At 36.3% G+C, this 12187-nt stretch overlaps 1 protein-coding gene across 3 annotated transcripts in view; it reads left to right on the forward strand.

Moving 5' to 3' along the window:
• Positions 1–12187, forward strand: part of LOC150110723 (uncharacterized) — a 218339-nt gene that overhangs the window by 162317 nt on the left and 43835 nt on the right. The gene's annotated exons all lie outside the window — the stretch shown is intronic.

Genomic DNA, 12187 nt, shown 5'->3' on the forward strand with positions numbered 1-12187 from the left:
TTGGCAATTTAACATCATACAGCTCGTTCTATTTTGAATAAATCAATTGTTTGCATTCTACCTTGTAACAACTGTTTTTTAAGCCACTGACAATGGTCTGTTAATTTCAAACTGAAATATATGACAGTAAATTTAATAAATAATACTTTTACCATGTGCTTTCATGTATATATTGTATAGAACTATGGCACAAGTTTCTCTAAAAACAAGAATGTATGTATATAAAACACAGAATTCAGTGGAACAGTACCAAAGTATAAAAGCTGTTTTCTTCTGGAAAGACTGTACAAAGAAAGCTGTGAAATTCACAATCCTAACCTTAACTCTCAATTTTTTGTAGTTATCCTAACTAATACTTATCATTTGCATAAATTAAAATAATTAACTATTTTATTTACATCTTGTTTAATTTATTATCTTGATATCTGTTAATGCAGATGAAGTTATTCTTCTGCAGTCAATAGCACATATAATATCACAGACTTTCAGTTTAATTTTTTTTTCTCTCATAATGTATTGAAAATAGCTATGAAACAGCTGAAAATTTTAGAAATAAACAATTTTCATGTGACTGTCATCCTGAATTAATATAATAATGTTAAATTCAGGGGCTGTCTGTACTACATAATTGCCAGCTACCAACACTTAAATTGCAGTGCTTGTGGTAAAGCAAATTAGTGACTAATTAATGTGTTCCAGGGAGTGCGAGGATCCCAAGACCTGCTAGAGCTTGGTAGGAGACGAGTTCAAAAGCCATAGTTATCCAACTGAATGTCAGTACTTCATTCATTTAATTGGAATGGAAAGGAGGCAGTCTTTTTCTCTCTCTTAATTCACTATGGCAAACCTGTTATAATTAAATAACATATAAAATTATTTAATTTTAGATTTAAATTTTATTTAACTTTTTTATAATATTTTTATTCTGTATCAAGTGAAATTAATATGTTGCATTTTACTGATCAGTGAATTCTCCACTTTCTATTTATTTCTTAAAATATTAATCTTTTTTTATTCTTACTTAGATTCTGTAGTGGGGATATTAATATTTTACAAAAGTGTGGTAAGGTGAATATGAACATGAAATTTAAGAACGTTTATTTTTGTAACTTTTCACTATTTTTCTTTATGCTTATCCAGATGGGATTTTTTTTTTTTTTTTTTTTTTTTTTTCCACTGAACTAATTCAGAAGAATTAGTTGAGATGAGATGCTTACAATTATAGGACACCCATGTATTTTGGAACTAACTGAACCTTTCTTGCGTATTAAAGAGATTTTGAAGACAGTTATTGTTTTATAGAGATAGATACATGCACTTTCTGAATAATCATATTAAAGAAAGTGACAGTGAAAGTACATAAATCTTTTCATAGGATAAATCAGCTATATAATCATTTAGTCAACAATACATTTTATTTATTCTTGAAAAACTTGATTCAAGATAATTATTATTATTATCAAATGAATTATTTTATAAATTCAGGAAAATCCAAATCTTAAAAATAAAACATGAGATAAAAAAATCTGCATAAGTGTCTTTTAAGTGTGTAGAAAAATAGCGAAAGGTTACAAAACAAAATACACATTCTTAAATTTGGTGCTCTTACTCCCTAATCACCATCACACTTTTGTAAAATAGTACAATCTATACAGAGGCTGTAGTCTTAAGAAAGAAGAAAGAAGATTAATATTTTAAGAAATTAATGAATTCACTTATCAGTAAAATACAAGATATTAATTTCACTTTATACAAAATAAAAATATTATTAAAAAAGTGATAACATCTAATTAAAGAAATAATACAGAGTAGCCTGTGTAGCTCAGTGGATGTGGCGTTTGCACGCCACGGTGCTTGACCACACGAAGGAAGACTTTGTTTTGAATCTAGTCGTCGACTAGAGGAAATTTTTTTTTTTCGACCGGTTCCCGAGTTAGTCGATCTCTGGCACGGGCAAACAGTTTTTTCTCCTGGAAACTCGGGTTTTTCGTCCCGTAAACTCAAGAAAATCGACCATAGAACCAACATTATTTCAGACATTAAATATATTGTGTTAGAGTTAGGGACCACGAGATGGCTGCACTTGTTGAGCCGTCTCTCTTCACTGCATGCTGCTTAATTAGTGATAGTCTTGGGCCAGCTATCTCTGATTTTGGCTGCCAGTGGAGATTGAACTGCCCACCAAAAGTTAGATAGGGCAAACAGCCTCGCCTACTCCCATATGGGAATAAAAAGGCATTAGCTGATTTTTATTTATTTATTTATTTATTTATTATTATTTTTTTTTTTACAGAAGAAAACAATATTTTTTAAAATATTTATTGTATTAGTTTTTCCTATATGTGCATCACTACAATATTTCAATTTTCTCGTGAAGACTTTTCCATGAATCAGCCAAAGGCTGTAGAACTTACACTTCATTAATGCTGTGTGTGTAGGCAAGAAGATAGGAAGACAGAAGGCTCTCAATGTGTTTCTTGAACACCTGAAAGTTGTAATCTTTTGAGAAGATATAGTGAGGGAGGTGAGGCTGTTACAATGAACAGTGGTAAGTGGAATGATAGAGGAAGATAATAAGTTGGTTCTGTAGGTTAAAGCTGGACAGTAAACAGATATTGACTTGCAACCTCTCATGTTCCATGGTTTTATAGAAAAATGGAGGATCAGTGTTGACCAGTTCAGCAGAACATTATCCATGAAAATATAGTGATCTTCAGTTAACCAACCTTGGTGGGTCAGCAGTTTGTGCTGGCTTGATAATTGAAGGTTGGTTATTTCCTAAATTTGACTCTACTTGATTGAAAGTTTTTCACTTGGTTAAACTATAAATTAAAGATGCCAAGAAATTATATTCTTGATTTAATCCTTTGTCCAAGTGTAAGCAAACAAAGTTTGTACATGAACTATCTTAGTTCATGTTTATACTTATATAGTTATACTCCCTTATACTTACTTAGCATTTAGTTGTAATAGTTCCTTGACACTATTTTGAATAATGGCGGCAGCGGCAGTTAAAATTGCAAATGTCATATCACCAAGTCCTTCCCCATTTAAGGACTCCATTTTGCATGATATCATACAGGATTTTGTAGTATGCGAGACTTGTGGAATGTATGCATCCTGGCGGTTGTATATGTAGCAGGTGAGAGAAGGGGAAATACGTATATGTGCAAAATGCAGGCAATGGGAGGAACTTTGTGAGTTAGAGATGACTATAACCGACCTCGTTGAGTCAGAGGCGGGAGATTCTCCACGTAGAGAGATGAGTGATATGATAGAGGGCGAGAATGGCGAGAGAAATATGAATAAAATATTGAGAGTGGGGAATATGGAAAGGTTGAAGGATTGAAGTTTTCGGAGATGGTCTCAGTTGGGAGGATGAATGGCAAATAAAAGTGGCTGACTTGCAGAGATAGATAGATGAGCTAAAAGAGCAGGTGGAATGTCTAGGAATGAGATGAGAAGTGTGAAAGATGAGATGAGATGAATGCAAGGCAGATCAGAGTAGGAGTGAGAGAGAGAGTTATGGGAATGATAGAAGAGGAGAGAATAGGAACAGTGGAAGAGAGGGAATGATAGAAGAGGAGAGAATGGAAACAGTAGGAGAGAGAGAGAGAGAGAGGGGGATGAGAAGAATGCGAGGGAGCACTGGAACCAGGGATAGAGGAGAGAAAGTGAGGGATGCATGTGAGCAATCGAGGAACAGAGTGGTAAGAGGTGTAATGTACGGGGACTCAACGATCTGTGGGGGTTCAAGATAGGATGTGTGAGGAGTGTTTGCCTGGAGGAACGATAGAAAGTGTGGCTATGGCAGTTAAGAAGGGTGACAGGGTGGATGAGATGATTGTGATGGTGGGAACAAATGACTTGAGAGGTAATGTAAATTGGGCAGCGAGAGATAGATTCTTGCTTGAGGTTGTATAAAAGAAGACGCAGAGAGGAAAGATAGTGTGCGTGTTGCCTAGGTATGATAGTGACGAGCTGAGCAGAAGAGCAGTACTATTCAATAACATAATAGCTAGAAGAATGTGTCAGAAGAGAGGATTGGAATATGTGGATGCTTGTAGGGTGTTTGATGACAGAAAGGAATTGTATGCGAGAGACTGCTTGCATTTGAATGAGGAAGGACATAGGAATCTGGAGAGATTGCTGTTCTGAACAAGTCAGTGTGTCAATGCAGGGAAACTAGAATGCCCAGGGTGGATGGTAGCAGGGGTGGCCTCTTGTGGGAATGGGTGCTTAGGAGCAGGGGGGCGACATCAGGTAACGCTGAGCCCAGTGGAAGCCAGAGGAGATAATGCTTGGTATAGAAATAGTGGCATTTTTATGCTTTATACTAATGCCAGGAGTATCAGGAATAAAAGAGAAGAATTGGTGGCACTGATAGCATCAGCCTGGCCAAAGATTATTGGGATCACTGAGACGTGGTTGACAGAGGAGGGTATAATAACAGGAATAGAAGTAGCAGGGTACAGCATTTTTCGGCAGGTTTGGAAGGCAGCGACACTAATGATTTTGAAAGCATATGGAGTGAGGTAGAGATAGGCAAGACTGGATATTTAGTGGTCTGTTGCTACAAACCAAGGAGCACAGAGGGTGGGGACCAGGAGATGTTTAGACAGTTGAGCTTGGCAAGTGCAAGAAGAATGATTGTTATGGGAGATTTTAACTACAGCAGTATAAATTGGAGAGAGAGGAAGATGCATGTAGTAATAAGGGAATGGAATTTCTAGAATTCTCGAGGGACAAATGTCTTAGGCAACATGTAATAGATGGAACAAGAGTTTTGGTCATAGCACCAGAAGAGTTCATAATAACTGAGATGACATCTCTCCCACCAGTTGGAGAGAGTGACAATGTGGTTTTGACTTGTTAGATGAATAGACATGCAGGAGTATCAAAGAGACAGGAACGTATGTGGAATTATAAGGCAGGTGATCATAATAGTCTTAGATGCCAACTTGGGGAAGTTTCATGGAGTGAGGAATTGGAAGGCTGGGATATCATTAGTGCTTGGAAAATTGTGAAGGAATATTTGTTAGCAGCAATAGTAAACTGTATTCCACAAGTGTAGAAGAGGGCACAATTTGGAGTAAAGTGGATGACAAACAATATTAAACAGGAATTAAACAGGTGAATAGCAGATGCATGAAGAATATAAGACACAGGCCAGGAGAGTGACTAGTATGGTAAGGAAGGCAAAACTGGAATATGAGAAGAGATTGGCCCTAAGATCCAAAGAAAATCCTAGGGAATTTTTTAGCTATGTGACCAGTTGGAGGAGAAATGATTGTGGAAGAATGACATAAAAATGGGAATATGGGAAAACTGATGCAGAGGACATAGTGGAATTGTTCAACGAACACTTTATTGGAGTATTTTATCTTGGAGGAGTAAATTTTAATACTAGAGGGACAGGGCAGGCTCGAGGTTTAGAAGCACAGGAGGATAGTGTGTTCCAAATACTGAGTACTCTGGATGCGAGTAAAGTTGTGGGACTGGATGGTATTTCACCATGAGTTTTGAGAGAATGTGCTAAAGAACTGACAGCTCCTTTGACCTGGCTATGGGAAAGGTGCACAGGGAATGGAAGGAAGGTAAGATAGTGCCATTGCATAATGGCGGTAGAAGACTGGTAGTGTCTAATTATAGGCCAGTTTGTGTCATCAGTAGTTGTTAAGATCTTGGAGAAATTAGTGAGGGACTGTATACAGAATTGGCAGATGAAGGTAATGTTATCTGTAAGAGTCAACATGGATTTGTGAAGGGGCACTGTTGTTATAGTAATATGCTAGCCTTTTATAATAAAGTTACAAGAGCAGTAGATGAGGGAAAGGCATATACTGCCATTTTCTTGGATTTAGTGAAGCCATTTGACAGGGTGCCACATAAGCTGATATTTAAGTTGCATCATATGGATTTGGATGTCAGGTTGGTCAACCGGATTCAGGATTGGCTGTCCGATATCTGATATCAACCATATCAGAGTTGTGTATGGTGTGGTAGTTTCAAGGAAGCAGATGGTTAGAAGTGGGGTCCCACAGAGAGCTGGGGGACGTACTGGGACCTATATTGTTTAACCTTTATATCAGTGACATTGTCAGTAGATTGCAGGGGAATATTCAGTTGTTTGCAGATGATGTGAAGCTGGGAAGGGTTATTATTAATAGTGCAGTTGTGGTAGCCCTGCAAGGGGATTTGAATAAGCTAGACAGATGGGCAAACGAATGGGGGTGTCCATTTAATGCAGCAAAATGTAAGGTCTTGATGTTTGGAACCATAGATGGGATGCTGCATACTCTATTGGAGGAGCTATACTGGAGGAAGTAGGGGAGATAAGAGATTTGGGGTTGATGATTGATAGAAACCTGAAATTTAGGGAACATATTGCAAAGGTGAAATATGTCCCCTAAATTTCTGTGAAGGTAACACAGAGGATTGCTGCAATAATGAGAAGGTCGCTGACCTGCAGAGATAAGAGTTGTCATTCCGTTGTAGAAGACCCTGATCAGACCACACTTAGACTGTTGTTCTTAGATTTGGTCCTCAGGATATGAAGGGGATAAATTAACTATGGAAAGGGTACAAAGGCAGATAACAAAGATGGATTCAGGACTGTACAGTGTTAATTATGAGGATAAGCTGAGGTAATGTGGCCTGCAGTTTGGTGGATAGAAGAAGGAGAGGTGATATGATTGAGACTTTTAAACTGTTGAGAGGTGGTTACAGGGTTGACACTGGGGAGTTCTTTCGCTTGATTGAACAACAGGAAGGAGTGATGACAAGTGACCATCCCTGGAAGTTACGAAAGGGAACTGTGAGCAAGAGTGTGAGGAGTGGTTTCTTTGCATGGAGGGTGGTTGAACCATTGAATGCATTGCCTGATAGAGTGATGAGAGAGTAAGAACGGTCAATGAGTTTAAGGAGCGGTGATAGACTTTGTGTTTCCTAGGAAGGCCCTCCCGCGATGAGTCTTTTGACTCCTTGGAGGCCTGAATAATAATAATAATAATAATCTTCACGACTGGGCTACTTCTATGTAGAGGTTAACGATTTCATATCATTTGCCTTAGTATCCCATAATCCAAACACACACCATGCATTTCAGTTAAGAGGGGGTATATGTGGAATTAGACGATGGTTTAGGGTATTCTTGGATCAGTCCCCATGACATGTGAAACTGCAAAGGATGATAGAAGAAGGAGAGGTGATATGAGTGTTGATAGTGCATGGAAATGGAAAGTGATAAAGATGTGTTTGAGGGAAGTAATAGTAGACTGCATACCTAGATGTAGGAGAATAAATCAAGTGGGAGTTATATGGATGAATACCATCATCCAGCTGGTGCTTCAAAATAAAATAAAAAAATGTAGAGGGAATTAAAGGAGAAGGGTGACCAGCAGGCACATGATGTTCTTTTAAGTAAAAATGTGATGCACAGTTCTCCCACCTGTTTTAAACCCAGTTTGTTCATGCTTTAATATTTTCTCTGCTTCATTTTGATCCTGTTTATAAATATTTTACAGAAAAATTCTGCAGGTACTGACAGTAGAATAATTTCTCTCAAATTTCATATCTAGTGAGATCTCCTTTCTTTAGGATTATAATTATCATTGATTCTTTCCACTGTTTAGGTATATTTTCAGTCTCTAGCACAGGGGTTCCCAACCTTTTTGTTTCCTAGAGCACATTCTAACTGGTAGGGCGACGGCCACCATCTATTTTTTCAAGCAAATTTTTTGAATTCTTTTGTTAAATGAATACATACAAAGTTTACATTATAATCAAATGTTTTATTACTTGAAAGTTTACATTATATAAAAATTTAAATATATATATGTAAGTTAGTGTGATCTTTGGCATTGCATTTCATTGGCCAGTGCTTCATAATTAGGAGAATAGGATGATATTCCAGTTCTTAAACTGGAATGAACCACTTCGAATCCGCGTCTACTTTACATTGTATGCATTTAATACTCATCATGTGTCATTAACGCATGCGTCATATAGCATCATGCCATGAATTGTTGCGTGATTATTTCAAACTATACGGCACATGGTTGAACAGTGGTGGGCACACACAAATTGGTCGGCGGGTGCCATGGTGCCCGCAGGCATAGGGGTGGGAACCCCTGCTCTAGCACATTGTTAAAGATCATTGCAGTTTATCAACAACAATTTCTTAGTTGTGTTAAGCATTTCTATTACTCTATTATCATTGTCCCAATCCTTTCTACTTTTTATCTTCTCTCTTATGTTCATTATTTCATTTTTAGATATTGGTTCTAATGTAATATTTAAATCTATGCTCACAGGAGGTTCTTCTATTATTGAACTTCTAATCATGTCATTTATGTTGCTTGCTACATTTAAAATTTCATCAGTATTCTTTCCATCTGCTAACAGTCATATCCTCTTCAGTTAGTAGCAAACCCTCTTTATCCCTTATAGCATTTACTTGTTTGTTTGTTTCCTTCAGAGTATATTTTCCTCATACAGCCTTCCAATATGTCCTAATGTTGCAGCGTTTTGTGCTTCTTCTTCTGCCAAACTGTCCACATAATTCCTCTTATCTTCCCTTGTAGATCTCTTAACTAACTTTCTCTCTAACTGCACAAATGAATTTATTTCTGAGGTTTTAGGGTTTTCAAACATTTTAACTTCATGACTTTTTTTGTATGAGTTTCCAGGTCTTGTCTGATAACCAGTTTTTTTATTTTATTTTTTATTATTATTATTTTTTTAGCACTCAAAACAGTTTTGCAACTTATTATATATCATTTTTAAAATTTGTCTATTGCTTTTCAGTCATGTCTTATGAACTTTCTCATTTCTCATTTTCGAAAATGTGAATCAATTTTTTACATAATAGAAATTTTTTTCTTAATTTTATTGTTCAGAACTAACATGTGAAAATAAAGTACAAACTTCACACTATCTTTTGTTTTTTATTTCGCTGATAAATGGGTGTGTAGCTGTCATTATCACACATTTCTATATGGATTGCCAGCAATCCAAAAAAAAAAAAAAAAAAGTACACCACTGCTACACATATTTTGATAATAAAAGTAATTCTCTATTTGGTTGATTCTTATAATTGTTGTATGCCAACAGTTCATAGAACTGGGGTTGGCAATGTGCCAAGAATAGTCAGTTCATGCTAAAGGGGAGAAAGAAATAAAGGATGTACAAATTGATCACCAGCTTGCAAAATCACTTGCTTTATACATAAATTTTCCAACTGTTGTACAAGTAGTAGTTGCCACTTTAAGAACTAGAATTTTCATAAAAGAAAAGCTAATTTTCCGACGTATTATAATAATAAACTCCTACCACAAAACGCATTGATTACCCTAATATTGGAATGGATTTTCTTTCTTCTGAATACTGTACGCCCACAGTATCAAAGGGTCTTGCATCTGTGGGCGTACAGTACCTGCATCGTTATAACTAACTCACGTGTAAGTACAGTTCTATTCTAAACAGGAAAATCACTACCTCACTATTCCTGTTATTTACTATAGTGCAAAGTGAGCTGTATATATATACAGGGTGTTCGGGATAAATTTGACAGTTTCGTAAGGAAAAAGAAAATCTTCTTTGTATCTATTAAATTTAATGAATTGACAAAAAAACATTACAGGCAGAGTTAATTACAATACTATCAACAAGATTTACTCAAAATAACCACCATTAGCATCGATCACAGCTTCAATTCTGCTTCGGAACCTCGAACAAGCTGATGCTACAGTCTCCCTGGGAAGGGCCGCAAAAACTGTTTTAATTTTATCCATTAACTGGGCTTTTGTATTACTGGAAGCGCGATTGGTGTCTTTTTCAACTGCGCCCCATACAAAATAATCCATGGGGTTAAGGTCTGGGGAGTTTGGAGGCCAAACATTTGGACTGGTGAAGTCGTAGAAATTTTCAGACAACCATTTTTGACTTTTCCCAGAGGTGTTGCTAGGGGCCGAATCCTGCTGCCATACATACGGCCTACCATTGGCTACCCTTGTTATCCAGGGCTTGACTACAGTTAGCAACTCCACGAACAAAGCCCGAATTCCAATGCCAGGGTTCTTCAACACCTGTTCCTGCAGATTTGCGAGCAATTCTGCTGTATGAACGCAATCAGATCGTCTGCTAGGGATCTTTCTTCTTGCTACATCCTCGTAGTCACCATTGCAAGTCTCTAGTTCATGCCTGATTGTTTTTACTGTATTCAGGGAGCATTGGGCAGCAGTCGTAATATCCTTATTTTGATGGCGGCACGAATCATCATGATACAAGTTATTCTCTTCCATGATTCAGGTGGGTTCCAGCTATCCATCCTTTCTGACATCTTGTATATGAATGAAGAAGGGTCCAAACTTTTAAATGAAGAGAAGTGTGTGTTAATACATGTAACTTACGGAAAAATATAATTAATTCTAAATATGTCAAATTTATCCCGAACACCCTGTATATAAATTAGATAAGTTAGTACAAGCAGTAGCTCTGTCATATGTTAAAAACTTAATCTATTAATCTATTTCCAAGCATTAACAGAGAAATGAAAACTAAAACAATTCCAACCTTTTAGTAGATTTTCTGAATCCAAGCATGATTCAGGAGAGGGAGAGAGAGGGGGAAAAAAAAACATGCACCACTGTTGATCATATCTTATCTAATAAGACAAATTATTAAAAACACAAAAATCAGTTGAAATAACTTTATATTTAGTCATGTATATAGCAACTGCATTTATGAAATAAGGAGAAACTCCTGATTTAAAAATGGAGGGAGGATACAGAGAGATACTGTTTTATCTAAACTATATATAGCAGTGTCCTAGAATTTTTTTTTCTTTTAGGCAACTTGGCAGATGAACTACAAGAAGTGGTCAATTCTGGCTCGGTTGGCCAAGTGGTCAGTGTAGTGTACCTGCTCTCCAACCAACTGGTTGAGTGTTTGAATCCTACTGTGGGCATGGATGTTTGTGATTGTCTTTAGGTAGGAGATGAATTTCATTGCTTGGTGTTGAGCTATTAATATTTTGCAAAAGTGTGGTAAGGTGGATATGGAATAGGAACATGAAATTTAAGAACGTTTATTTATTTTTGTAACCTTTCAGTATTTTTCTACATGCTTAACACATCCAGATGAGATGCTTACAATTATAGGATGCCAATGTATTTTGAAACTAACTGAACATTTCTTGCATAGCAAAAGATTTTGAAGACAGTTTTACAGGGATACTGTAAGACTATACGTGCACTCTGAGTAATCATTTATATGTGTGTGTATGTATATGTAAATTGATAAAAATGGCAGGGAAAAAATCTTCAGCCCACCCACGGTACAAATGTACTATAGATTAATAATTTCGTACCCTACACCTTTACACTGTTGAAACTAGTAATGCAGTCAAGTGGTATAAAAAATATCTACTTCCAAATCAAAGATAAGATGGGGAAATCTGCTTTTATCTTCTCTTACTAAATTCAGAATTGCTTCTTATAAAGGGTTTAAAGAAGATGCTCTGAGCTCCTTCCCTTTAAAATATGTCACACAGCCAAAACACATTAGATACATTATTAATACAACTAAACAGCTTAAACTCTAGAGTAAAAAATTTTTACAGTAGAAATTGAGAACAACCTTTACTTACCTTTCCCAGATATTTTGCTCCCTAGATTCCCAGAGGTCTCTCTCTCTCTCATTCAGTCACTATCTTCAGACACCCCCCGCCCCCATAACACAAAGAAATACTCAAACATTCAATTATATGTGCAGGTTGTGGTATAATTTAATATCCTTCAAAATAAAAGGATGTTTAACTCTCTACCAAAATTTGTAATATTGAATTTTTGTTACTAAATCATAGCATATTTGTGGATACCAGTACAAAAAAAAAGTTACTGCTTATCTTGAGGAAAATGTGTAACCCCCCCCCAAATCCTCCACTGTCTTACAAAAATCCTCTACATACTGCTGGGGACAAATATTTTGGTCATTTCAGTTTTGGTTATTTAGGCAGTTTTATTTCTATTAAAAATATGTCTTTTGAGATTGAAAAAAAAATGCTTATTGTATTCTTATTTTGAAGCAGCAGTTTTATTATATCAAACTAATATCTTATGAAGCATATTTATTCTTGTACTCTAAGATTACTATGCTCATTCAGTTTCTTAATATTTTTTTCCCC

This window comes from Typopeltis vanoorti, chromosome 1 (genome assembly GCF_054136105.1).
Source record: "Typopeltis vanoorti isolate ZY-2024b chromosome 1, IOZ_Tvanoo_1.0, whole genome shotgun sequence".
NCBI classification, from domain to species: domain Eukaryota; kingdom Metazoa; phylum Arthropoda; class Arachnida; order Uropygi; family Thelyphonidae; genus Typopeltis; species Typopeltis vanoorti.